The sequence below is a fragment of the Corvus brachyrhynchos genome, unplaced genomic scaffold (assembly GCF_000691975.1).
Source record: "Corvus brachyrhynchos isolate BGI_N302 unplaced genomic scaffold, ASM69197v1 scaffold5, whole genome shotgun sequence".
NCBI classification, from domain to species: domain Eukaryota; kingdom Metazoa; phylum Chordata; class Aves; order Passeriformes; family Corvidae; genus Corvus; species Corvus brachyrhynchos.
This window is the reverse complement of record NW_008238321.1, coordinates 1,698,365-1,724,335: the sequence shown is the minus strand read 5'-3', so window position 1 is coordinate 1,724,335 and position 25,971 is coordinate 1,698,365. Positions and strand designations below refer to the sequence as shown.

At 40.0% G+C, this 25,971-nt stretch overlaps 1 long non-coding RNA gene across 1 annotated transcript in view; it reads right to left on the bottom strand.

Annotated features, from left to right (window-relative positions):
* The window catches only part of LOC108446742, a 97,562-nt gene that overhangs the window by 54,619 nt on the left and 16,972 nt on the right, over window positions 1–25,971 (bottom strand). The window contains exon 2 of the long non-coding RNA XR_001862037.1: window positions 25,762–25,912. This is a non-coding gene — a long non-coding RNA (uncharacterized LOC108446742). The remainder of the gene's footprint in view (window positions 1–25,761; window positions 25,913–25,971) is intronic.

Below are 25,971 nucleotides of genomic sequence, written 5' to 3'. Positions count from 1 at the left end.
CTGCTGAAAGCATGAGACACCCATCATGAGGAGAGCGGGTGAAGGCTTGGAATACTGCCTAGAGAGAAGCGCTAGTGTGCAGTTTTACCAATGGGACAAATACTTCCAACCAATTTATAAGTGTGGAAACTACATTGCTTTGATATTACAGGGCTATTAGAAAGGCTTTTATTCTCTCCATGGTTTCTGGGGATTCAGCTGTCTGATTCAAAAAGTACCTGAATCCAAATCAGTTCAGCTTAGAGACAAGCAGTCAAAATGATTAGCAAGGCAAGGAGATGGTTCAGTCTCAAGGACACAGCATAGGAGTCTGAGTGGCACAATCCATCACAGGTTGGATGTGTCATAATTGTACACCACAGATTTGTAAATAATCTCTTTCTTGGTGTCTGTGTTGACAAGAAATAATACAAGTGAGAGCTCCCTTGGTAGGTTACCTTCTGTCTAAACACACCATCCTGACACTTAAGTGTACCCAGTGCATCTTTAGGAGGTTTCTAAGGAACATCAGAGGAGATTGAATAAGGCAGTGTAGCAGAGGCCTGCCATGACCTGGAGGGCAGGCTGACCTTCCAACCCAAAAGAACTGCCTTTCTTGGGTGCAGATAAAAGGGTTAAAATTAGGGCAGAAGGATGCATTGAGGCTTTCAGTGTGCGGTTTATTTTCTTGAATACATTGTGCCTTAGAAGGAGTAGATGTGCTTTCATTAAAAAGACTGCCATTCTCATTGGAATCTACAATTTCAAGCACATCTAAAGTCCTACCAGCACCAAAATACAGATTATCACTGCTGCACAGAAATGAAGGCAATGTTCCATCAATGCCATGGGAACCAAAGTGCTCTCAGCCGCAGGTAGGTAAAGGGAGGACTGTCACACAAGGGGTGCATGGGAGGGACAAATGTGCAGATCATGTTCTGTTCATCCACAACAAAAAATGAAGATCAAAAGTACAGTTACTGAGGAGAGCAGAATGAGAAATAATTTGTCAACAGTCAGTACACAATGCCACATGAGATGACAATTTCTAAATGCAGTTGGTAGCTTTGGGTGAACAGTTTGAGACAAAATGCAACTTCTGTATTGCTTTGGAAGGTACCAAGCACCCATGTCAAAGAGTAAAGCCCTCTGCAGGTATCTGTACTTCAGCTGACCTGACTTCATATCACCCACCCAGGGTCCTCTTGTGCAGAACTCTGTAACTGGACCCTTTTCTCACCTGGATGTGTTTGTTCCTATCAACTACCTGCTGCTGTAGTGTTATAAAACTCCTCTGTCTTACATACACAGGAATATCAAGGATACTTTTCCACATTTCACCTACTCCGTGCATGGCAGTATAGGTGGTTCTATTGATACTCACATTAAAAACCCCAGAAATTCATTCCAGAAAGGAGCTCTTTCTCCTCATTTTGGATACATGATTCATAACCCACTCCTTCCTCCCCAAGACCTATGCTGTGGGTAATAGCACCTCTAATAAGCTTAAGGGAAAATAAAGTACATCAAGGAGGATCAAGCAGAGTTGCAGCAGTCAAACCCCACACCAGACACGCATGCAGGTCCCTGCTATGAAGCCAAGAAACAGACAAAGAAAAATGAGTTGTCAAGGAGATGATTCTACTGAAGAGACTCCTCCTGGAGCTGGACATCTGGGTGCTTCACATGCCAAATTTAAATCATCAGTCAGCTGGCTGGGGGGGGTCGAGGGGTGCAAAACAGGAGTAAATGTTCCTTGCCAGAGCTGGGATGGGGGTGCTGCAGCACAGCCCCCAGGCTGCAGCTGCTGGCTCTCCACTTCCAAAGTCTGCTCATCCTGAGGGGATGGGGCCAGAGCAGCACCCTGGCCCTTCGCTTGCTTCCCAGCTGCTTTTTGCAGATCCAAGTTTCATTTTAAGGCTATAACTCTTGAGTGTTTCCCCATCATGACAGCAGGTCTCTTATTTTCTATTTTAATTGCACAGACATGAAATAAAGCTCATTTGTATGGATTACAGGAAAACAACGATGAATGTGATCACTGCTCCAAATACAAACTCACATCCCAAGACAGACTGTCCTCCTAAAGGGGAGCTCCAGGCCAGGTACTCAATCCTATGTCCTCCCATTTTCCAAATTATTCTGTTTCAGAGCATTTTCAATACAATGCTCTTTAAGGACAGCATATTTCTAGACAGCCAACTGTATGTACATACTTTCTGCAAAGAAACTTCTTAGAAGCCCACATTTTCACCTACAGTATAAATTTTCAGCACCTGATTACATGTAAACCTGTATGCAAGAAGCTTCTGATCATCCCATGGGTATCAGCAACGCATGAATTTCTGTGTAACCATACTGGAGCCCCAGCTTTACACTCTCAAATCCGGCATTTGAAGGAAAAATAAAACATGGGAAAGTGTTATGTTATAACATTAAAACATTAAGCAAAAGAAAGTAAGGGGTTGAGAACATGCAAATCTGTAAATCCATGCGAGACTTTAAATATCCTGATAACTGCAACAGGGGAAGAAAAAAATAACCTATAGAAGGGGAAAAATATAATGGTTCGCATTTGAGCTTTAAGTGAAGTTTAAAGTTCTTTCTAGGATGGCAGGGTAAGGATGTCATTCATTTTCAGTTTCAGCAATAAGTCTGAATTTTCTGTTTTTAAGCTTTGTTCATCACATGTACCATGCTCAGAGCTTGTGTTTTCCCTTAGTTTACTGATGGCCTTATTGTATCCTTATTCATGAGAGAAACACTTTATTGCCCTGGTATTAAAATTGTCTCCTGCGAAAGGGGAGAGGTTCTGAAGTGAGGTATAATTTACAGCTTCAGAATACTGGAATGACTTTGGGTATAAATCTATAGCATTCATGAGTTTTCTACCTGAAGTCAGAGAGACTTACAACGAGCAAAAGAGGAAAGTCCCAGTTAAGCTCCTCACTTCCATGAGGGAAAGCTGACAAGCACACAACAGGGAGAGCACTGCTAGACATGAAATATGCGTTGAAGATGAATTAATGAGAGGGGATCAGAATGGCTCGGGCTGTCTGCCCCAATTTCATGCTCCTCTCAAACCCAGCAGTATAAGCTTCCCACCGTGTCTATCTGTTGATCAGGTCTCAGGTCAAGATTTCTAAATGCTTCCATTTGAAAGGAAGGGTGTCTACAAAAAATAACATTGGAGTCAAACACACACTGGCTACCTCCATGTCCATCTGACTAACACAAGAATGAATATGAAGTTTTTAAGGTGATCCTTCAAGCCCAGAAATTCCTGCTAGCTCCTTAACACTGTTACAATATTTAGCATATAGTCCTTAGGCAACATTTCCAATGAAATCAATGGGATGCTTCCTTTGTTACAATCCAAGGCCAGCAGATCCTCTGTCCCTGTTACTGAAACCCCCGTTAGGGAGATTCTGAAATCTATGAAATTTGTCTGCCAAAACGGAGCCAGTTCCCATTGCTAGGACAGGACACTGAAACCATCAGTTTCTGCCCACAAGGTTATCAGCTGTGCTTCCATGGACTTTGTTTCATGTGTTTTCATAACCTTTAAGTCTCATTTTTGTTTGAACTCAGACCTATCAGGCTTCTGGTCAGCTCTGGAACCCTTGTAGTTATCAGCACTTCATCCTACTAACAAAAATCTCCTGGAACTTACAAGATTGTATCAGGAAAAAAAACCCCAAAATTGCAGCCCACTGAAAAAATATTTCCTGTACCTGCACAGAAAGAGAAAAACACCAGACTCTGATAAAAAAAATGTTCAAAGACATAAATCAGACTTAACCCTCACTTGCACCTTCTATTAAGGCTTAAACCTGAAACTATGTGCTGTTAGCTTGGGTTTTGGTTTAAAAATGAGCTAGCAATGGCACTAGTAACCAAGCAACAGTAATTGGTTCTCTGAGATTAAACCACAACATGACATTAAAACTCTGCTACTGAACTTCCCTACAAAGGTGCAAAATTTTTGCAGGCAGAAGTTAATTATGTAGAAGGGCAATTTCAATTTAAGTTGCAAGCGTCTCTGAGCTGTATGGAGGCAGGAAACAATGAGGTCAAGAGTTCAGCCTACCTGAGTTTTAAATCTAGAGGAGGATTATTGTAGCTTCCAATTTATAATTGATGCATCCAGCCTCTCAAAATAATTTCAACTAAATCAAAATAAATGACCTTTAAATAACTGCTATCCAATAATATGATTGGACTGCACAGATTTTACCATGGCTGTAGTTCGAATTTCACTTCTAAAGCAACAATACTACCATGAATAAGAACTAGAGGGCATTGTGTATCTTATAACCAAACTAGAAAGTTCAAGCTACTCTTTATGAACATTCAAACCTATTTTCAGATAACTAGCATGGCCCTTTGTGTTTACAGATATGAAATGACTCCTTTGGGCTAATTATCTCAACTTGAGAGTACCATCACTTTACAAATGATATCTATCTTTTCTATTAACACATTTAGATTATTTCCTTTTATTTTTTCTTAAATATAAATTAATTAAAAATTAAGGGTCAAGCAGCTTTCTTATTTTCTTATTTGAGAGTTATATAGGTCATGTGATTTTCAGGTATGAAATATTTAAAGCCATATCTAGGTTCTAGGACAATTTTCTGAGGTCAGCTGGAAGAAAAGGAAAGTGGCATTTTGGAATCCACAGTATCCTTTAGTTTGATATAGGGGGATGGAACAGAGCAAATATAATTTGGAACATCAGCTAAAGTGTAGAGGAAGTGAGAAGAGGAAGGTGAAAGGAAACACTGAAGGCAAACTGGAATCCTGGAGTAGATAAAAGCTTATGAAACTTGGACCTGCTTTGCCAAAGTTTTCCGGCATGAGCTCTGACAAGATTATTATGTCTTTTTATGCTGCTGTTATCCATCTGAAAAGTGAGAATATCACTTCTCATTTCTCTCCCTTAGAGAGCAGGGTGAAGATAAACCTACAGAAAACACCATGGCCATGAAATCTAAAGTTCCTGAGACAAGTTGGACAGACAGACAAGGCTCAAGAGATCTTGAAGAACAGATATGTCTCGAAATAAAGGAGTGGCTGATGGTTTCTACACTGCAATGCAAACTGACACCACTTTGGCACGTGCAAATCAGTGACACTCAATGGGTGTGGGGTTCTGCCGACTGAACTTGTTGTGGATGGAGCCCACACCTTTGCCATGGCTGAGGTCAAGTTCTCCCGGCTGAGGACACCATGAGCTTCCCCTCTGGTGGCAGATATTCCAGATATTCCTCATAGATGAGAGTGCAGGAGTGGCTCCTACAGCACGTTGAGCCATGCCAAGAGTCTGTTGCTTAAACAGTTTCCTCACACCAGAAGGCACAGAGGCATTTTTGTCACTTGCACAGCAGTTGCCATTAGGAAGACAATGTTTGCCAACATATCAACCCAGTAGGCTGCAATTGTTCCATATGCTTAGAATATGGAATTTCTGTGGTAACCGTCAAATATCCAAATGCTAATAGTGACTGTTCTCCAAATATTGTTATTTTAACTCCTTTCTCAGAGCCAAGAACGAAATGGACTTCTCACCCAACTCCTTCTCAGTCCCCCCACTGCTTTCCAGTAAAATTCTGTTCTATTTGCTTTAACAGGGTTAATGATAGAACAATTCTATCTTTCCCTGTTGTCACAGTTCCTTTTCATGTCCACTTTTAACAAGACAATAATTGCTTTGCTTCTGGGGTATGGGAAAGAAATCAATGCGTGCTTTGCCTGATACTCAAGTGATAGTATGTGATGAACAGATGAGGCTAAAATGCTTGGCTTCGCCAGGAAAGAGGACATTATGACAAAAGCAAAGCAAGTATCCAACATTTCCCAGCTGAATATAGAAGATTATAGTGTTTAGCCATATAGAGATGAAACATCTGGAACAGGTATCCAATTCATAGCTCCAGATCACACATACTGAGCTCTGACACACTACTATTAGTATTTCAGTGTCACAGCTAATTTGAAGATCACTGTAGCAGCAACAAAATTTTGTTGCTGAAGGCAGCATGGCCTCGTGGCCTTGCAGGGAAGACTGAAGGAAGTCGGTCTCTCAGAGATGTGTTTCTGCTCACGTATTTGCTTTTCAAGAGGTGGGAACTGCAGTGAAATCTGAATGAGCTCAGAGGAGTTCCTAACTATTACTCTGCACAGATGTGAACTGGTCAGAAGCTGAACTTAACAACGTTTGTTTTTCTACAAAATGACCAGAACCTTCTTACTGATATTAAACCACCAAATTTTAATTCTGTTTTCTTGCATGCTTCCCTTATTATCTGCTTATCAGGTTTGTTGAGTTTTGTATTTGCCCTCCTTCTTCCCAGAGGTGAACTGTCCAACTTAAATTTTGGGCACAGATTGCAAAAACATTCCCACTGGACTTACAGACAAGTACTGGACTTACAGACAAGTAATGATCGTAATTAGAGACAAACAAACTGATTCAAACTAAGTAAGAACCAGCCCAGACTTCAGACCAAAGTTTGAAGAGAACTTCTTTATTATTAAAGAAAATAATTTTCTGCCTAAACTCTCTCATTTTTGTTTGTCCTCACTGACCTCTCACTTATTTTTGGAACCCTTTCTCTGTCTGACACACTGTAGACAGAACATCCAACTACTTCGTTCAGTAATGTCTTAAAAAGGTAATAATTGTGATATAAGGTTAGATGTTTCCTGGGTCATTGGTTAGCAGTCACTGTCAAGAGCATCCTGGACATTTAAATTCCTCTGAAATTATGTTTACTCCATACATTCTTGATATTTATCTAAATGTCCAATCTTGTACTGACTCATGCTCCTGGCACTATCACAAAGGATTTAAGAGATAATAATGGGTAAAACAGCTCCTTTCTATTAAGGTGTTTGTTTTTAGTATCACATCAAATGCTGAAAAAACTCCTGACACTGACTCTCACTTCCCTGAAGCTTGAGGTCTGCAAGAGAAGATGTGGGATTCAAATACAGGAACTAATATGTACCATGTAAAACATGCCAGGCATTTAGGAATGGGATGGCTGAATGAAGCCATGTTAATAAACATACAGAGGAATAAAACATTGGTTTTGGCCAGGTAAAATAATATTAAATGGCTTGGGAGAGGGTGCAGAGAAAGCTGGAAGTATGCATCATGACAGAACAGAACAATGGATGCCAAAACCTGGTACGCAGTTTCCACCCTCTGCTCGCTGTTTGACCTTGAGAGCCTCCCTGCCTCCTTCCCCTGGCAGAAAGACTTTCACTGTCTTTTCTAAGCCACTTCAAGTTCTGCATAGGAAAATTGTTATTATGTAATTCCCATTCATTGAAATATAAGCAAAATCAAAATAACCATCAATGTCAGATTATAGTTTTATAGCATGACAACACAAATAATGTTTGCACTCTCTGTAACACAAACCCATAAATCCTCAGTGGATTAACCTTTCAGAAACCCTTGCCAACTGTTCCTGCCACTACAGCACAATTCAAAATCTCAAGCTGCCAAAGAGCTCTGTTGCTGTTTTCAGAATGCTGCAATCAATCATGCTAAGGAAGGGAAGATGAGAGAGCAGATTAAGCAGAGACAGAAATGTTAACTTTAGAAGTAAGCTTCTAACTTTAGTTTTTATTAGAAAGAACCAAATATAACTCAGAAAACTGAGAAGCTCCCTCAATTTCCCCTGCTTGCGTGGAGGACCATTTCAGCTTCGTTGGACTCTTCAGTTCATCACACAAATGTATCTGTCCTACAGCACCACTTGTGCTTTGAAGGTGTGCAACCAGCACAAAACCCAAGTGCTGCAGATGATAACAGCCCTTCCAAAAGCTTCAGCTCCTGGAAAAACCAGGAGTATAAATTCCCCTGGAAGAGCTCACATTCAGAAATGCTCTCATCTGTGCTTGTTGATGCTACATCTGAACTCTCCACCTGTGTTTAAATTAGTGAGCCAGCAATGGAGCTGCGCCCCAACGAGCTCAGTGTGAGCTGCAGCACCTGCCCAAGAGCTGCACAAGTCCTCCAGCTAGGCTTCTCATGCCAGAGTATATCCTGGAATCCAGAGAATATCCTGGAGCAATTTCCTGCAATCTTGTTGTGCTTTATTTTTATAAATCTCCTAATTTTCCTCTGTGTTCCATGACTCTATAGACCAAGGATTACAGCCCACATATCTGTGTGTGCATGTGTGTGCTTTATATTATTTATGCTACGCATACAATCTGTGCAATGGATGCACACATACAAATACTAGAGTTTGGTTTCCTAATTTTTATATACAGAAAATCTGCATATACCTGTAAATCTATACACACAGGCCCGTTACACAGGGTTCTGTGAACATCAGTGTAAGCTAATTACTCTTAGGCAATGATATTTCTTTAACTGAAGGTATTTTCTTTTTCAGATATAAATACAGTATTTTCTTGTTTAAAGCACACATGGGCTCTCCATAGTTTCATCAAATTTTTATTTTCCTTTTCTCCCTAGGGCAGAATGCATGAATGCCACTGTCATAAAAATTAAAGGAAAGGAAAAAGGAAACAAACCAAACCTAATTCCAGCCTGGTCATACTAATGATGTGCGTGATGGTAAATTAAACCAGAGGAGTGAACATACAAAGGTGACCAGCACTAAAATGAAATCCCAGCTCCCAAGCCCTTGGTATAAGGCTCTCACCAGGGATTCACTACTGATCCACTCCCAAAGTGGGCTGAGATGCGACACCAAAGCTGAGGCTTGTGACAATACAGGTATAAACTCTTCTGACAACTTTCAATATCTAACTTCTAGGCTGTGTGCAAGGGGGAAATGGCATATGTTTACTTGTCTCATGGAGGGATCAAACAGCTAATTTCATTAAAGCTCACCAAAGGCTTCAAAATTAGGAGCAAGCACAGTATAAAAAATAACTGTTAGCCCTTATAGTCATGGGAGTACGATGAAAGGAAGAGAGGGTAAAAGACTGAAAATACTTTCTGAATTTCTAGATGTGCTCAGATCATTTGTTCTGATTATAAATGGGCATCCTATTACACCCTTTGTGGGGAAAAAAAATCCCCAGCAAAACCACACCACGACAATTGCAATCTATGAACTGGCCATGTGAAAACTACATCATTCATAATAAACTTTTAACCTAGAGGCATCCAAAGTTTGCAGTCTCTTATTTTCTCCATTTCAATACCAAGACAATTTCACGGACTTGAAGGGAGTCACAGGTTCTGTAGGTCCTGCTTTAGCAACCCATTTGCACACACAGCTGATCCCAATGAACTCATTCCTGCTGGGATCTCCAGACACTGATCCCAGCTGCCTGGAGCCACAGATGATGCCTAAACCTGGAGGACTCAGTCAATCTGCTCAATTGTTTCAGCAGAAGCTTGTGCCTGTGCATCCCCTGCAGACCACAGTCCCCTCCTGTATCAGATCTAATGGAAGTTATTAATTGCTGTTATCCTGTGTCACTGCAGAATGTACAAGAAAACAACCCAGCTTGCTGTAACCAATAAAGAGCCAGAAAACCCTCAAGGTTTATATAAATCATGTGTATCTGCTTTAAAATTCTCCTAAGGTCAAAGAACTAGCAGAGATACTGTCTAGCAATCTTCATGTATTTCCTGTTTTCAATGTTCTAATGACAGCCCTTGCATCTGTAGATGCAGGATTTCTCACAAATTTGTTTCCCTGTATTACCAATACATGTTTTAGCCTCTGCCTGTGTTTCCCATCTGCTCTGGGAGGATTTGGAGCTGTGGATGGACTCTGGGAATGGCTCTGCCTTGCTGTCAGGATGCAAACAGCAGGCTCAAATGACTGTCACTGATGCACGTATCACACCGAGGGGAGCTATGGCAGGCATGACCTGATGCATTAGTAGTCAAGAGGAGTAACCTTTGCATTCCAGTATGTAGCACTTATTGTCACTGTCAGGCACCTCTGTACTGATTTACAGGCACTCACCTTTGATGGGAGCGGAGGAATTTGTTTCTCTCCGAGTCAGACTGAGAGTAAGTGTGAGCTTACAAACATTGATCCAAAACACACTCACAAAAGGCACAGGAGAAAGACAAAGTACCAATTCAAGTTACATCCCTTGCTAGGAAATGGTTTTTAAGGCTTAAAAGAAAGCAAACCTCCACAGTCTTATCAAAAGCCATGGGGAAAACAGCAACATGCTTGCTCACATGGAATTGGAGCTGTGATGCAAACAGTGGGAATTTCATGTTAAATGTGGAAGCCATCACTGTAATTTGTACTTCTAGAATTAAAAAAAGAAAGGTATGCTTTATTCTTTGATGTTTATGCAGCTCAAGAAGACTTGCCAGCTCAAAAAAAAAAAAAAAAAAGAAAAAGAAAAGAAAAGGTATTTCTTAGCTGAAAAACAAAACAGGAGCTAAATCTGCTCACTGCCAAACGGCTGCTCTAGGGCTGCAGTGGCTTGGACTGAAGGGTCCAGAGAACCCCCTGCAGAAATTCCTGTTGGGAGGCTTGAGAAAGAGGAAATTAATTTAGGGCATCAAGTTTGTATTTGGCAGAACTAAATCATCTGGAGCTGGTTTGAAACACCAAACCTCCCTGCTGGCTGTTGGAATGGGAGTGGGGATTCCAGTAGGGAGCACAGAGCTGCCTCTGGAAATGGTGAATTCAGGTCATACTTATGGATTACTGTAATCATAAGTTTCAAATAGTCTTTCAGAAGCTTCAAGTGTAATTTCACTGTTTCAGTGGTTTAAGAGGCAGGTAAGGAAGACTCAGGGATAGACTCTGTATCACCCACTCCTCATTGGTTCTCTCTACTCTTAAATGGTTGTAAGATAATTTCCACATCTAACTTTTAACTGGTCATATTAAAGTACTTTTGAAACTGTCTTCTATGAAGACAGAAATATGCTACCATTTCTATAAAACTAAAACTGTTCTTAGAAAACCTGAATATCTTTATTTCCCAACTGCGCAGCTGCAGAATTACTCCATCCAAGATCTTTCTCCCAGAAACCACTCTGATTTCCACCACCTTACTGTTCACAGTGCAATTGCTGGCACTGATTCCTTACCTGCCTTATCTTACAGTCTTGCCTATTCCTATGCAATCCTGATATCTGTAGGCACAAACATGGGTTAGACCCACATGGATTTACATTGGATGCACGTACGACAAAGCAGGAAAATATGGAGCTCTTTAAAAAAAGGCTTTGACCCACCTGTGCAGTTACACAGCCATGGATCCCTGGGGCAGACACAGCAGGAAGGTCTCTGTGTGGCACAGCCAGTGCTGTAAAGTGCTCTAATCCTTTTGGCACATCACAAACACCACCCTGTCTCTCCGGGTATGGCTCCTTTTTATCTCTCTAATTCGGGGCACATCACTGAGGATTTATTTTCCCTGCACTGTTTAATTTGAAAGTTACCTACGGTAGTCTGAGACAGATGCCAAATCCTAATTTGGTAAGTAAAACTGAAGCAAAAAGAAAAAAACCAAAACCCAAATTAACAAAAACCCAACCCCCCCAAAAAACATCTTCTTGGGCAAATGAGCATAAATTATAATAAAGAACAGAATTACTGGATAAATGAATGAATATGACTATTTTGTGGAGAAGTCAACACAGCTTTTGCCATGAGCCTCAAAGCTACTGCTGCCCAAAGCTCCTTGCTAAGAGTTCTTTGAAGAAAACAACAAGCACAGGGGGAAGGGAGTTTGAGCTTATATAGTCTATTTGTATTTCCAAAAGATATCTGACAAGATCCCTCATCAAAGGCTTTTAAAGAAGATGTGCTGTCATGGGATGCGAGGGAATGGTGTCTCACAGATAAAGGGGTGGTTGAGAGATAGGGGCCAAAAGCAGGGCAGTTTTCCCAGCGCAGGACATCCCTGGGGGATCCCCAGGTACCCAAACCAAGCCTGCCCAAAACAGAGCTCCCAAAGGGCACCAACAGTGAGCTGACAAAGTTTTCTCAGGATATCAAGTTTTTCAAGGTAAAATTATTTTTTCCAGGGAAGCTGGAAGCCAGCTGTGAAGAGGTGCAGGAGCCTCTTGTGATACTGAAAGGCAAATCAACTCCTATACTGATACACATAACACAATGTGTACAGGAAAAACTGCTCTGATTTTATACACTGAAACAGGTTCTGAACTGTTCATTGCTGAGAAACAGACCTCAAATAGTGAGAAACTGGTTTGGTGAAAGTGACAGCCCAGTTCTCAGTCACATCCCCAAAAGAATTTGGTAGAAACAGACAGAGAATGTACCAAATGTTTTCAAAAGTACAGCTTCCACACAAAGAACTGTCACACAGCCTGACTGCAATGATCCTGCAGAAGGGTGAATGAAGGGAGATGACAGAAGTCTATAAAATCATGACTAGCACAGAGAAAGAGCTAACAAAGGAAACCAACAGCTGCTCCATCTCTATTCTGCTGCAGGAGGGAGGGACAGCAATAACAAAAAGGCAAGTTTTAGAGAACAAAAGGAGGCATTACTCCCCAGAATATATAAATCTTCTAGGATAGTGATTATATATATGAGTTCAAATATCAGCTGGAGAAATTACTGGAAGAAAAAGTCACAACAATTTGTAAAAACAAAGGAAAACATTAGCCAGAAGTAAGGAGGAGAATACTCCAGGAAGTGTTTGCCTTATTTCTGACTTTTCCTCTGGCACTGAGCTGGACTGTTGCTGGAATTCCAGCCTTCCCTCCTACAGCCTGTTCTATAATGCTTCCATGGGGTATGTTTTACTGAGAACTTATACACTAGAGAAGAACATAAAGTTTTCTGACACCATTTGCAGTTGTAGGAGGAATGAATCTGACTCCAAGAGTGATGACAACAAGATCTGCCTCCTTTTTCACCCTTACCCCTCTGCATCTGCTCAGGGTGCTGGTTTTAGTGCCAGGGCTAGAATGGAGCATCAAGTTGCCTCCTTGCTCACACCACTGAAACCAGTGGGGTTCTGTAACAGGAGGCTGAGTTGGGTGGTCATTGCTCCTCTGAAAAATGATTTGGATAATTTATTAGTTTTAGTAGCAGTATGGTGCACAAAACCTACACAGCTTGGCTCCTTAACTTTTGGAATTGTGCTGCTCTGTAATGTTGAGATCAGAACATAAAGTGAACACTTAGCAGTTTAATTCACCATAAAGAAAGAACTTTATTGTCATGAAATGTTCTTGTTGGAAATGTTGTTTCTTCTTCATTTAGCAAAAATAACAATACCCCAAGGGGAATGTAGAGTTGCGAGAATATAAGATTCAGACTTAAATAAATAATCCAAACCAAAAATAGTTCTTTACAGTAATAGCTCAACTCCACAATGTAAAGGTGTTATTGTTAATACTAAATTTAAGACCAAATCTGGATGATAATTCAGTGGCCCTTAAGAGTTCACATAAAACCAGATAATTGACATCCACAGTGTACCTGATTGGTCTTTATCCAGTTCTTTCATTTTTTTGGTCTGTGCAGTAATGCCAGTTTTCCCTATTTGAAGGAAGTCTGATCAAGACAAAACAGAAATACAGAACATGGAAGACTGGATTCGTACTTCTCTCAACTATGGTTTCTTGTTGAAGATTTCCCAACACATGAATTGGGCAAGTAATTTTATCAGCATTATCCTAAGGTTCATCTGGGAGTCAAGTCTCTCTTGTGTGAAGCCATGGACACCAACAAAATCAATAATATGGTGCAAGCACTCAAAATCAGAGTATGATGTCAGTATGCTTACGTCTGGACCTCTCTGTTCAATTATAAAGAAAAATATTTCAGCAGTGTTTTTCTGGAATATACCTGAAAAAATGCACTTGGTGTTATTTAAAGCCGCATATTTTTTTCATTTTTTCCTCTTGAATTATCAAATACCTGAAAAAGTATTTTTTAATACCACAGCAGTGTGTTTTTGCTATTGACCAGCAAAAAAGTTATTCTCCATGTTAGAGTATTTCTTTTCAAAAGACAAAGGAAGATGTTGTCTGCTTCTATTATGAGCAAATTAAGAGTAATGGCAAATGCTCAGCTTCATACGCTTACAGAAATGCATTGTTCTCCTCTTATAACGGAGCCTTTTATTTTATAACAAACAAGGACAGTCATTGGTATTCCAGCACTGTGGTTGCCTACCTTCTTAACTTCCACAGCATTCTTCTTAATTTATGTGAAGCCTTCCGATAATCCTTGAAGGCCAAAATTAATTGCTGTCTGTTTTTCCAAACTCTTTTAGGGTCCAGATTCATAGCAGTGTGATAAAGATTCCTTGCCCTTCTTCTTGACTGAAATATATCTATATTAGTCTGCAGGTTGACACTTAAGTAAATCATTTATATGCAAGACTGAATATGCTAATTGTAGAATAATTTTGAGACTCTTTCTCCTCTGCAAGATAATTATTTCAGTCTGTTTAACAATATTTTAAAACAGAATTTCATGTGGAATTCCTATCCACCCTCAAAATTTTCTTTTAAAATAGTATATTTTGACAGTTCTTGCATGGATAAGGATGTGGGAGTTTTAGCACAAGATAAACAGAATTTAACACATTACATCCCAGATAAACAGAATTCAAAAATACTTCTGTGGAGCAGTTTTATCTGTTGGGTCTTCCTGGTCTTTCCATGAAACAAAGGCTGTTCTTCAAAATCAAGGTGAGAATATCATGCCCAAGCAGCATGAACCATCTCCAAGATGGATTTCCCCAGTTAAAAGGAATGCTCGAAGAACAAATCAGCTCAACAATAGTGGTTTATTTTAAAAGTTATTTCTTTGCAGTTTCCATTCCCTATACTACAAATATTCCCATGGAAGTCACAACTCTTTAGCAGAGAAGTCTGTAGATACTCTAACAGGCAGAGGAGGATCTGTCAAGCAAAGATGAGTCCCAAGAGTAAGAGATGCTATAAACAACACAATGTGGGCCTTATTGCTACATTTTTGTGATAGACAGAATGGTTTATGGCATGGGAACAGGACTGGATCCTAAACTTATGGATTTAAATCAGGGAAGAAAAAAAAGTACTGTGAGCAGCTAACTAAGAAATCCTTTGTTCCCCCAGATGTTCATCATTATAACAAGGATTTTGAACAAAACAACATTTGGGGCCATAAAGAATTAGAATTTATAAACCAAAAATTATTTCTGACTTCTGGCTCTAGGCAGATGCCCTTTGTTAACAGTGGTACTGAACTTCTTATTACATGGCCATGGTCTTGGGTGCAGATGTCATTAGTGTTAACAGATGTGCTCCATATAGACATTAAAAAAATCTCAAGCTACCTTCACTGCATTGCAACAAAAGCAGAGAAAGATGTCTCATTGCCATAAAGCTTCACAAAGCTCCATTTCCTGTGAGACAGATTTCATTGCTCTCTTTTGCAGTAGCTTAAATTTTTCCGGTTTTCAGCAAGTGAAATGCTTAGTCATCTGTCATGACCACATTTCATTTTAATGCATTTTTGCATGAGTTTTTTTCCAAATGGCCATGCTGGTCATATTTGTTGTCCTTCAATAGATTAAAATTAGTTTACGATTAGGAGAAAATATGCTCCCAAGGAAATTTCAGGATGCAAAGTTAATGGAGTGTCCCAAAAGCCTCCAACTGTCCTGTAGGGTATCCATCAAGCAAACCCCAAAGGTTTTGTGCAGTTTTACTTCCAAAATGATAAACAACTCCCTTGCCTCACACCATTCTGCATGAGAGTTCTAAAACTTGTGCTGATTATGGGTGCATTTTTCGTCAGCTTCACATTGTCTTTCCAAAGTTCTTCAATAATTTTTTTTCCTCCTGTGCGAAGCAATATGAATATTCATCTTGGTACTCACAGCAAGGCTGGATATCTTTGAAGCAGCAGTCATTTACGACTGGCAGTGACAGGTATTACAACATTAAAATGGAAACACGATCGGTTTGATCTTTGCCAACTTTGTTCTTTCCTTTCTAAGAGTCAGTGTGGACGTGCATCACTCCATTGTACTCAACATTAGCTGTTCTTGCTGCTTCCACAGTACAAAATGTCTGTCCTGTCAGTACAGAAACAATAGTTGATTATGTTCATTGTCACTCATTTAATTAACATCAGGTCTTGTTTTCATCTTGAAATTTTCTCTCTGTGTTATTTTCCTTTATATCAAGTCTTGTTACAAATAGCAGCCACTTTCTGCAAACAGGGTTTTCTTTATTTTCTCATCTTTTTTCTCCTGTCTTTGCACTGCAGTAGTGCAGAGGAGAACTGATCTGTGGCTTGGTTCCAAGATTCTCTTGTGTTACAAACAGTGACATTGTATGGAGAGCTGAAATCTGTCCCTACATGTAGCGGTTTTCTTTGAGAGGCACAGGGTAAGACTTTGGTCTGATTTATTTAAATATTTCCTGAGAATGTACAAGGTTGAAATTTCCAGAAGCAATCAGTTTGGCTTAACTACATTCCCATCAAAGAGCCCCATCAAACCCAACAGTGGATATATTAGATGTAAACCCAGAATAAACTGCTGAAAACATTATTCACTGATGCTATAAAGGAGTGAATTTACTCAATATTCAAAATGATATCCAATTTCATTCTTCTCAAGATGAGAAAATTATGACCTATCCATGTTGTATGGAAAAAACCCCTCAAGCCTTACCACCATATATCTCAATCTTATAGCCAAGTCTCCCAGCTAACTGAGTAAAACTAGAAATGGAATCCCTACTTTTCAATTTTTACTAAACCTTACAATTCTTTTTTCTAAGAACACATATAACACGTTACATGCTTGATTTAAGGAACAATAAAAGGGAAATTTTTTGTCATATAGGACTAAGCAAAAATGCATGTCAAAACACTACCCAGTGTATTTGATCATACACTATCATTCAGAAAATATGCCTTCCCAGTTAAAAAAAAAAAAGGAAATGTCCATCTGGAGTATTTTTTTTAACCTTTTCTAGATTCTGGATTCAGTGAAAACTTTTCAAACAAGCAATCAAATTTGCTTAGCAAGTTCATAAACCTTATGAAGTACTTCAAACTTATCTCCACTACAAGAAATTAAGCACAGTGAATGTTGGAACAAGTTATTTTTTCCTTTTCCTATAGTTAGCCAAGACACAGTTAGAACTAATGCTGCCTTACTAAGGTGACTTTGGTTCACTCCAACTTTGAAAAGTTATGAAGATTATCAAAACCCTGAGGAACCCCATAAAAAATTCTTTTGCTATAATTGTAAGGACCCCCCAAAAAATGACAAAAATTAAAGAAGCCAGTATCTAAAGTACTTGATTTTTCAAGGCTCTTAATAAAATTAATGAAGAAAAGTCAATGCTATAAAAGGAAGATCAAATGGAAAAATAATTAATTTCCACAGACATTAATATTCAGTGTGCATTTATAGAAAATAAGATAAACCCAAAGTACATTTATAGTAGGACAATGTCTCAGACTGCTGTGTTCAACACTGGGAAAAGAGCAGGCAACAAGAGGGGCCAGAACAAAAGAGATATTAGTTTGACACATTTCAAAAGCTTTAAAGATCTGAACTGTAGCACTGCTTTCAGATTCAAGGAGAAAGCTCTAGATGTTGCCTTCCACATCAACTGCCCATTACCCTGTGAAATCTAAATATAGACCCCATGTGACAAATAGATTTGACTCTAAAGAGAGTCAGGAGAAAATATCTATCAATCAATAAGTTTTAAATGCGGTGCTTATACAGGTTCCAAAGCAATGAATATACACAGGACAGTGAGGCTGTCCTGGAAAAATGTACGCTTTTTTTTTCAGAAAAAGTGTAGCATAAATTTTCTTCTGATATTTCATGTCATTCTACTTATTGATTGCATACCAAGTCTCATGAGCAAGCACAAAATTTTAATCAACTTCTGGACTCAATCCTGCCACCACAGACTTCAATGGAAATTGGATCAATCCCATTATCTACCATATGACTCCACAGGGCTTCCACAGGGAGAACCTCATTTCTAGCTCCAGCCCGCAGGGCCCCCAAGGCTACATTTAAAGCAGTGAGCAATGTGAATACCAACTAGCCCAAAATAGCATTAAACGTGTTTAAATAGGCCAAGATAATTTGGACAGCTACAAAAGCATAATCCGCACTGAAAGCCCACCAATATTTCCCACACATTTCTTACGGAAAATAAGCTGTAAAGCCCAGATGTGTTAAAAATATATCACATGGCCTCCTCCTGGCCAGGAGCACACCAATGGCTGAAAAAGAATCTTTCTGCTTTACTCAGGATGAAATTCAGACTCTCTTTGTCCCACAAGTACAGACAGCACAAGCTAAAGAACACCTTGTTCGGCGAGGAGAGGTTCTACCTGCCTTGCTCCATCATGGTGCCATGACTGGCATTGTTAATCAGAGCAAGGAACCTGCTGCAGCACATACAGAGCTTGGTTAGATCCTCTGCTGGAGCAAACTAGCCAAACATCCCCTCTGGCCTAGCTTCCCAGAGGATTTTGGAACATGGTGTCGAGATGGACTCAACACAACAAAAAATGGGGCTGGCTTCCATCCAAAAGGTCCTGCTCTGACATCAGCTGGGCTGGGCTGAAGGGGGCACTTGCTGGAACCTTCTCTCCGCAGCCCCAAAGGCCTCTGGCAACAACTCCACTGCTGGCATTGGACAGACATGGAGCCCCAGCACATGGTCTCCCAAATTCCCAAATTCTTGGGGAAGGGTTTGGTACTGGATGCAGGGGAAATGCAGTGTTTAGTACCCAGTCTATTTGGTAACTACAGGAAGATACAAAAGAAACACTTTTCTCTCAATAAATCCCCAAAAAGCCAGCAGATACCTGGTCACTAAACATCAGGCTGAGACACAAAGTAGCTTGACTGATCATTACATGACAGTGGAAAAAACCATTATGAACAAACCCAAAATCCAGTGTTCTGAGTGGTTTTCTAAGCAGTTAGTGACAGTGCCACAAGAATAATTTACAAGCCTGAGATCCACTGCCAGGTTCAGACCCTTCTGGAAATTAAGTGCTTTTGACAATTTTACTTCTTGTTCCAGTTTTCTGCAAGACTAAGTACGTAAAAGAACTGGAAATTTCAAGTTCTGGGACTATATGAACACCCAGAAGTGAAATGTGGTCCACAGGATGATTTGGACTAGGTTGCCTCCACTGTCCTTGAGAGAAAAAGGGAGCAGCTGTTTTGGCAGCTCCCAGCTCCCTGGCAGCCAGACATTCCCCACAGAGCCTCCGCTCAACACCTGGGACATCAAGAACTGCTGGCACCTCCACACGGGAAAATGGGCTGGTGTGGCACAACATCCTCAGCTTGGTGACACCAGGCAGGTCTCAGGAGCTGCACAGAGAAATCCTCCTGGTCCAGGTAGAGCATCCCAAACCTTGCATGATGGGAAAGGGGCCATGCACAGCAGCTACTGCTCATTACTCCAGATAATGGCTAGAATTAACTGAAACATTTTTGTAATACTCTTCAGGAACCTCATTCAATTTACCAGTCCCTAGAAATTAATGGTATGAACTTGCATTAAATCAGTCTGTCATTAGCTTGGCTTTATGGCAACTCATTACGAGGCACTTCCTGCCAGCCAGAAGCCAAGAGAACGTCTGCAGACACAAGTTAAAAAGCACCATGGTACATTAGCTCTCTGCAGAGCTCAGCTGCATTGCACAGCGTGTGACAGTCCCCGGGGATGAACACAGGGTGACAGACTGGGGACACCATGGCTGCGGACTCAGCAGCCACCAGGATTTGCCCCACTCGATTAATTCCTTTGAGACTTTTGAACGGGATAATGTGGCCTTGTGTTCACTGCTCTTGCAGCTGTGTGTCTGAGTTATCACAGGGACAAGAGAACCATCTGAAACAGGCATCATCCTGTAGGGGTGTTCTCCCTCAAAATGCAGGTCAGTGGGATGAGAATCCCACTATTCTCAATATTGTAGAGAGGGGGACGCAGACACGAGTAATGCCCTGCCTCTGCTGGCAGCCCCACTGACTTCAGCAGGGATCCAAGCCTGCACTGGTGGTCAAGCCACTCTGAGCATTTGGGAACTGGAGATCAAGGCCGTTGCTATCTGCAAGAAAAACTGCTCTAGACAAACAGTGCAGTTCCTGAGGAGAGCTCTGCATGGCTCTGTGAATATCAGGTCAGACAAGACCATAGAAAGCAACTGAGCTTCACAGGGCTTATGTTCTGTACCTATGTGTGTGTGTATCTGGGGACACCTACACAAACAGTATTACTTTTTTAAAGAGGTATTTGCACAACATTCTAGAAAAAACGGAGAAAGAGTTTAAAAAAAAAAAGAAAAAAAGAGAAACTAATTTGTAAGATCCATATAGCAGGAGATGTGGCTTTTCCCTTTCTATGAGCAGCACACAAAGGGAGTTGAACAGATCCACCAGCACTCAGTAACCACCCTACAACATAATTCAAATTGTTCAGGTTTTCTGTTGAGGCTTGTAATTCTATTATTTATTATACACAGTGAAACCTCACTTTCCCTAATGTCTTAGCTGAAAAAAACACACTTGTTTGAAAGGAGGTCATGTCCCTTGACATACATTGAGTGATGTGGAAAGCCCCCATTTATCCTAACGCCCATTTATCCATTTTAATACCATTTGAATAACAGAAGTTTCCCAATATGTCAGGCTTTTCTTTATTTTTTAACAAAACTCAAAGTTAATTAAACCAAACTCTACAATATTTATGACTTTTTTTTGTAGCTCAATGTGGTTTAGAAAGGTGATGTTAATATTGACATTAATTAACGTCAATCTTAATGTACTATTACATTAATAGGCTGGCATATCATTCAGCCTAAGGCAATGTACTGTGCTGTTCAAGCTATTTATAACAAAGTATTTTAAACAGCTTTGCCCCCCACTAAAAAAAAAAAAAAATCAATTTATACTAAATGTTGTTGCAGAATCAGATTCATCACCCTGGGGATTAAGAAAAAACGAAAGACCAATTTAATGACAGGATTTAGTTCATTATTTATCTTCTAGCATGTAAATTATAGATTGCCATGAATTTTTCATCCTTTTGGTGCCCACTACCTAATTCATGCGAAAAACATAAGTCTGTGTTACAAAAAGAGCGAGCTCTCCAGCTCTGTGTATGAGGAACATCTCCTCTGCCTTTTGACAGACGAAACATAAGTCTGTGTTACAAAAAGAGCGAGCTCCCCAGCTCTGTGTACGAGGAACATCTCCTCTGCCTTTTGACAGACAATAATCTGTCAAAATGAAAAATTAATGGAGGCTCCCTTAATTCATCATCTTCTGCCTCTCTTCTATTAATGGCTTTTTTTTTTTCCCCTCTATAACTCTGCTTGCAGTGAATAGAGCTGGTGGGTGGGGGGGAGAAGATAAACAGGTCAGCTGACTGCTTCAGCCTGTGCAGGGCACTGTAATTCAGCTGATGGATGGATGACGTGGTATTTATTGAATGCATAGAGGAATCCTGTGGTTTCCAACACAGTCTGGGAGCATGCTGAGATAAAGCTCATACCAAATGTCTCCCCGCTCTCAGCTTGGTCACAAAGGCAATTACTTTGTACAAATGATCATAAAGGAGTTGCGTGAACCAAGTGTGCTGTACTGCACACAGCTCAAGGCATCCATGGAGGAGTCAATAGAAAGAATAATTAGGATTCAGTTTAATTATAAAATGCATGTGAAAACAAATCAATCCCTCTCTCGAATTACCTTTGATTAAATAGTTTATGTTGTTGAACACTCCACTCCTCCCAGGGTCTTAGAGCACAAAAAAAGCATTTGTCCAGTGCAGAAATATGCCATTCTAAATACACTTCTTAATTTTCCTAATCACTGAAATCTAAGATCAGAAAGCTGCACCAAAGGTTTTCTGCTTTTCACAACTCATCTTCTTCTTCATGTCTAATGCTTTAGTATGGTTGTGACAGGATAAAGCCCAGGAAAACCATGCCTCATCACAGCCAGGGCGCTCTGACAGTCACATGACGTGATTGTTAAGGACAGAGAAGCTTTATGGAAATGGATCAGCCTACAAGTGAAATGAATATTTGCTAGGAGGAGCAGAGGGGATTATAATAACAGAAAAGCATTTCCTTTTATAAAGCACATGCAGTGCATATCCATACATGCTTTGATAGAATCATTTTATGCTATGGAAATCCCTACTCAAACATCCATTTTTGAACACTACTGTAACATTGTGGGCTAACTCCAGAGCTTTCACAGAAAATAAAACCCCCCCGTGGCCTGACTAGGTCAAGCTGAGTGGTACTTTCAGAATTAATTTCTAAACTAGTAACCTGCAAAGGCCAGAATTAACAACCTCTCACATATTCATTTTAACCTGCAACCAAACAGAACCATTTTCACTGAGAACTATGTTCCTCACAGAGCAGTATAAATATTGCAACCAAATTCATTTATCACAATTGCTAGAACATGATCACAGCACGTCTCCCCAGTGCTGATGAAAGATGCCCACTGAATGCAGGAGAAAGCCTTGACCCACATTTTGCAGTCTGCTCAAACCAAAACTACTTCATTTTGGCAGAACCAGCTTGAAACCAAAGAGTCTTGGCCTGGCATGACAGAGGCCAAGCTGGCAGTCCCTGTCACTGAACCATGCTTACTACAGCTACAGCTGCATGTCTTCAGCACTAAATACGATGAAACAATATCTCCTTTCCCTGTGATGGGGAAAGTAAAAATGGTACTTTACCAGTTTTTTTAAATAATTCCTTTTTTTTTGTAAAATGTCTTGGTTAAATATGGCAGCTTTTGGAGACCTTTCCCAGCTCCCAAAATACAGTCATAAAAACCTCACAAATACTGAAAGAATTCTGATGTCTCCTAATGGAAACAGGACTAATTTGTCATTACCAAACAGCTCTGTAAATTAATTGACTCTGCACATTCAAAAATGGTTGCAAAGCAAGACATCTTCACAAGAGTGGCAGGACAATGGATGTGGTTAAGGAAATCTCTAGGATCAAAGCTCATCAAGACCTGAAAGATGCGCTGTAGCCTCCACAGGTTCCATAGATCACCATCTACTTAATGTCTCATGTTACAGAAACCACCATTAAAAAAAAAAGTCATTGTTACACTTTTCAAGTCTCAAAAAACACCCAACAGCTTTGAAGCTGTAACTTGCTAAAGAGAGCTTTCTCTCACCAAGTGCAGGGAGGTGACATTTTTATTGCTGCTCTCCATGCTGTACTTGGCCTGGAAACCAAACACCTTTCTCCAAAAAAAGCTTACCTGCTATTCAACTGATCTGGTTATTATTTCTTAATAAGGCACTGCCATACAGGTAAGATTGCACCCATGCAGCTCAGCCATTTGCCTTTAAATTCTTGGTGATGGAGGATAACGCAAAGAGGAACAACAGAATCACATTCCTACCTGCCATGGGTCATAAAAGGAGCCCCCAACAACTTCTCTCGTGATCAAGTATTAAATCCTTCAGATACCTAAAAATTATTATGCTGATATGGCTGTTAAGGTCAAGGTTTAAAGTATAATGTGGATCTTAGAAGAAATTCTAGTGATTGATGTAACACATCAGACACTTACCTTGAAAAAGGTATTATTCAGCTGCCTCCACAAGAAGATTAAAAGTGGGGGGAAAAGAAGTTGAAGAACTGGTTAAATGACGAGTGGTTGTTCTCAGTGGTCAATGTTGCAATGAAATTACTGTAAAAAATAGCTACTGATATTGAAACTTGCCTGCAACATCTTCTGATCTCTCTAATACATGTCCTCCAGGCAGCAGTTCTCTCCTCACCTCAGTAACCTTGTTACACCAGCTGGTTTCAAATATTAGTGATTTTCAAAATCATGTCTGAAAGATGTTTTCCGTAAACTCTGCATGTGAAGTTTCTGAAACTTTCTGACAATGAATCAGGCTCTATTTTCATTTGCTTGGAGCTCAGGTTACTTACACACAAATTGTTCCTTTTTTTCTCTGATGTTGTATCTCATTATTTTCAATGGTTGCAGAGAACTTGTGACTACCAAGCTTTTAAACAGCATTAAGATAATGACAACATTGAAAAGTGGGCAGGATTTTGAAGAAGACACAAAAGTTAGAGGGATGTCGGATAAACGATACTTTGCTGAAGTCTTAGTTCACTGCTGGTAGCAGCCTGGGGTTTTTCCATAGCCTGTGTTTGGTAACTTATATCAATGTACATCAAAGCTCCACTGCTTTATCAATAGCCCATCTTCTACTTACGACAACAATATTATATATGTTGTATAAGCACCTTCATCATCAAGCCCATTACAGAACGCTGACGTTGTACAGATGATTTGCCCTAATTCTAGAGAGCTACAGCTCAGAACATTATCACTTCCACTGTGGGACAGAAAAGAATAGACAAGGAGAAGCCATAGAATCTTCACAGTTGATGCTGCTATGGTGTTATCCTGGGCTCAGAATGGTGGTAGGAGAGCCTCATCCCCCTCCTCTGTCACATTCTCACCCACAGAAGCTGGGGAGACAACAGAAACATCTGCTCCTTGTTGCTTTGTTTACTCCTAGACACAACCAACTGAAGCACAAAGCATAACAAAATAAGAATAAATGAGGGAAAAAAAGCTTCAATTCATATCACTGGAAAAATTCAGTTTCAGTTGCATAAATTTAAGCGAATGAGGCACTGAAAATAAGTCCCTAGATAACGTGCTTTCCTACAGAAAACTCACCTTTTCCAGGTACTGGATGGAGTTTGAAAGAATGAACTTGAAATTAAGCGGGAGAGGCTGGGGAAAAGCAGGAGATTTGGTATCCATAGGAAACCTAACTCAAGGTTGCATCAGTTCAAGTTTTTGCTGCTCTAACACCACGGCATGACCAGACACATTGTTCCACATTAATATTTAGGGTCCTTTACACTGCTTTTGCTACAACCTAACATAAATGCAGCTCTTAAAGCCCCCTGAGGTCTATTCCATCCAGGTTACCTTTGTTCATGCCTCCTGTGCCCTCACTGGAGTTAACCCTGGTTTACAGAAGTGTCAGTGAGAGCAGGATCAGGCCTTCTCCAGAACCAGAATACAACCATCTTGTGGCCACAAGATGTGTTTATGACTCAGATTAGCTTCATTAAAACACAAACTCATAGAAATAAAAATATGAGGCACCTGATTTTAGAATAAATTGCCTCCATGAAATTATGGTCTTTTCTTCGCACTGCAATATTCACAGGAAATTAATGAGGTTGTCAGATGAATTCTATGAAGATTTATGTGCTGATTAGGTGACATGTCTTAAAACAAAATAAAATAATAAAGAACCTTTTCCATTTAAAAATCAGCACATTTAATTTGAATTAAATCTTTTATCAGATCATTTCTGTTTAGTGGCAAATAGTTCCTTTGTTTAAAAACCCTTCACAAAGACAAAGCCTGAGGAAAACATTTTGTAAAAGTATTCTGAAAGTCAAAGTCATTTTGACAGAAATCAAACCAGAAATAATTTCTCCCTGAAGGAATCCTGCTTTATTTTAATGATGTCTGGATTGTTTCCATTTAAATAGAGTAATGGGAATTTTGTTAAAAAAATTGATTCAAACTGTCCATTTTAACAATGATCTTTCTTGTAAGCTTAGCCAGTAATTCGTCATATACATTTTGTTCAAGTGGAGAAAACAAATATTAAAGGAAAACAATTTGACTAAAAACATCTTCCCTTCATTAAGGAGCTTTATGTTCTAATGTCTGAAAGTGAAAGTCTGCTTTAATGGCTGCTGGGAGCTGGGGATCTCTCTGTCAGACACTTACCAAGGCTTGCTTTCTGGGTAATAGAGGCTATTTATGGGGCTTTTCATGACCTTTCTTCTTGGTACTACCAACAGAGGAATACTGTAGGCATCTCTTTTGCATCCACATATCTGCTTGCTCACGGATTATTGTCTCGATTGTTTTCTTCATTCTGAAGAAAAATGTTGCATGTAATTAAAACAAGATAGCAGCACAGTGCTGTGTGTTCTG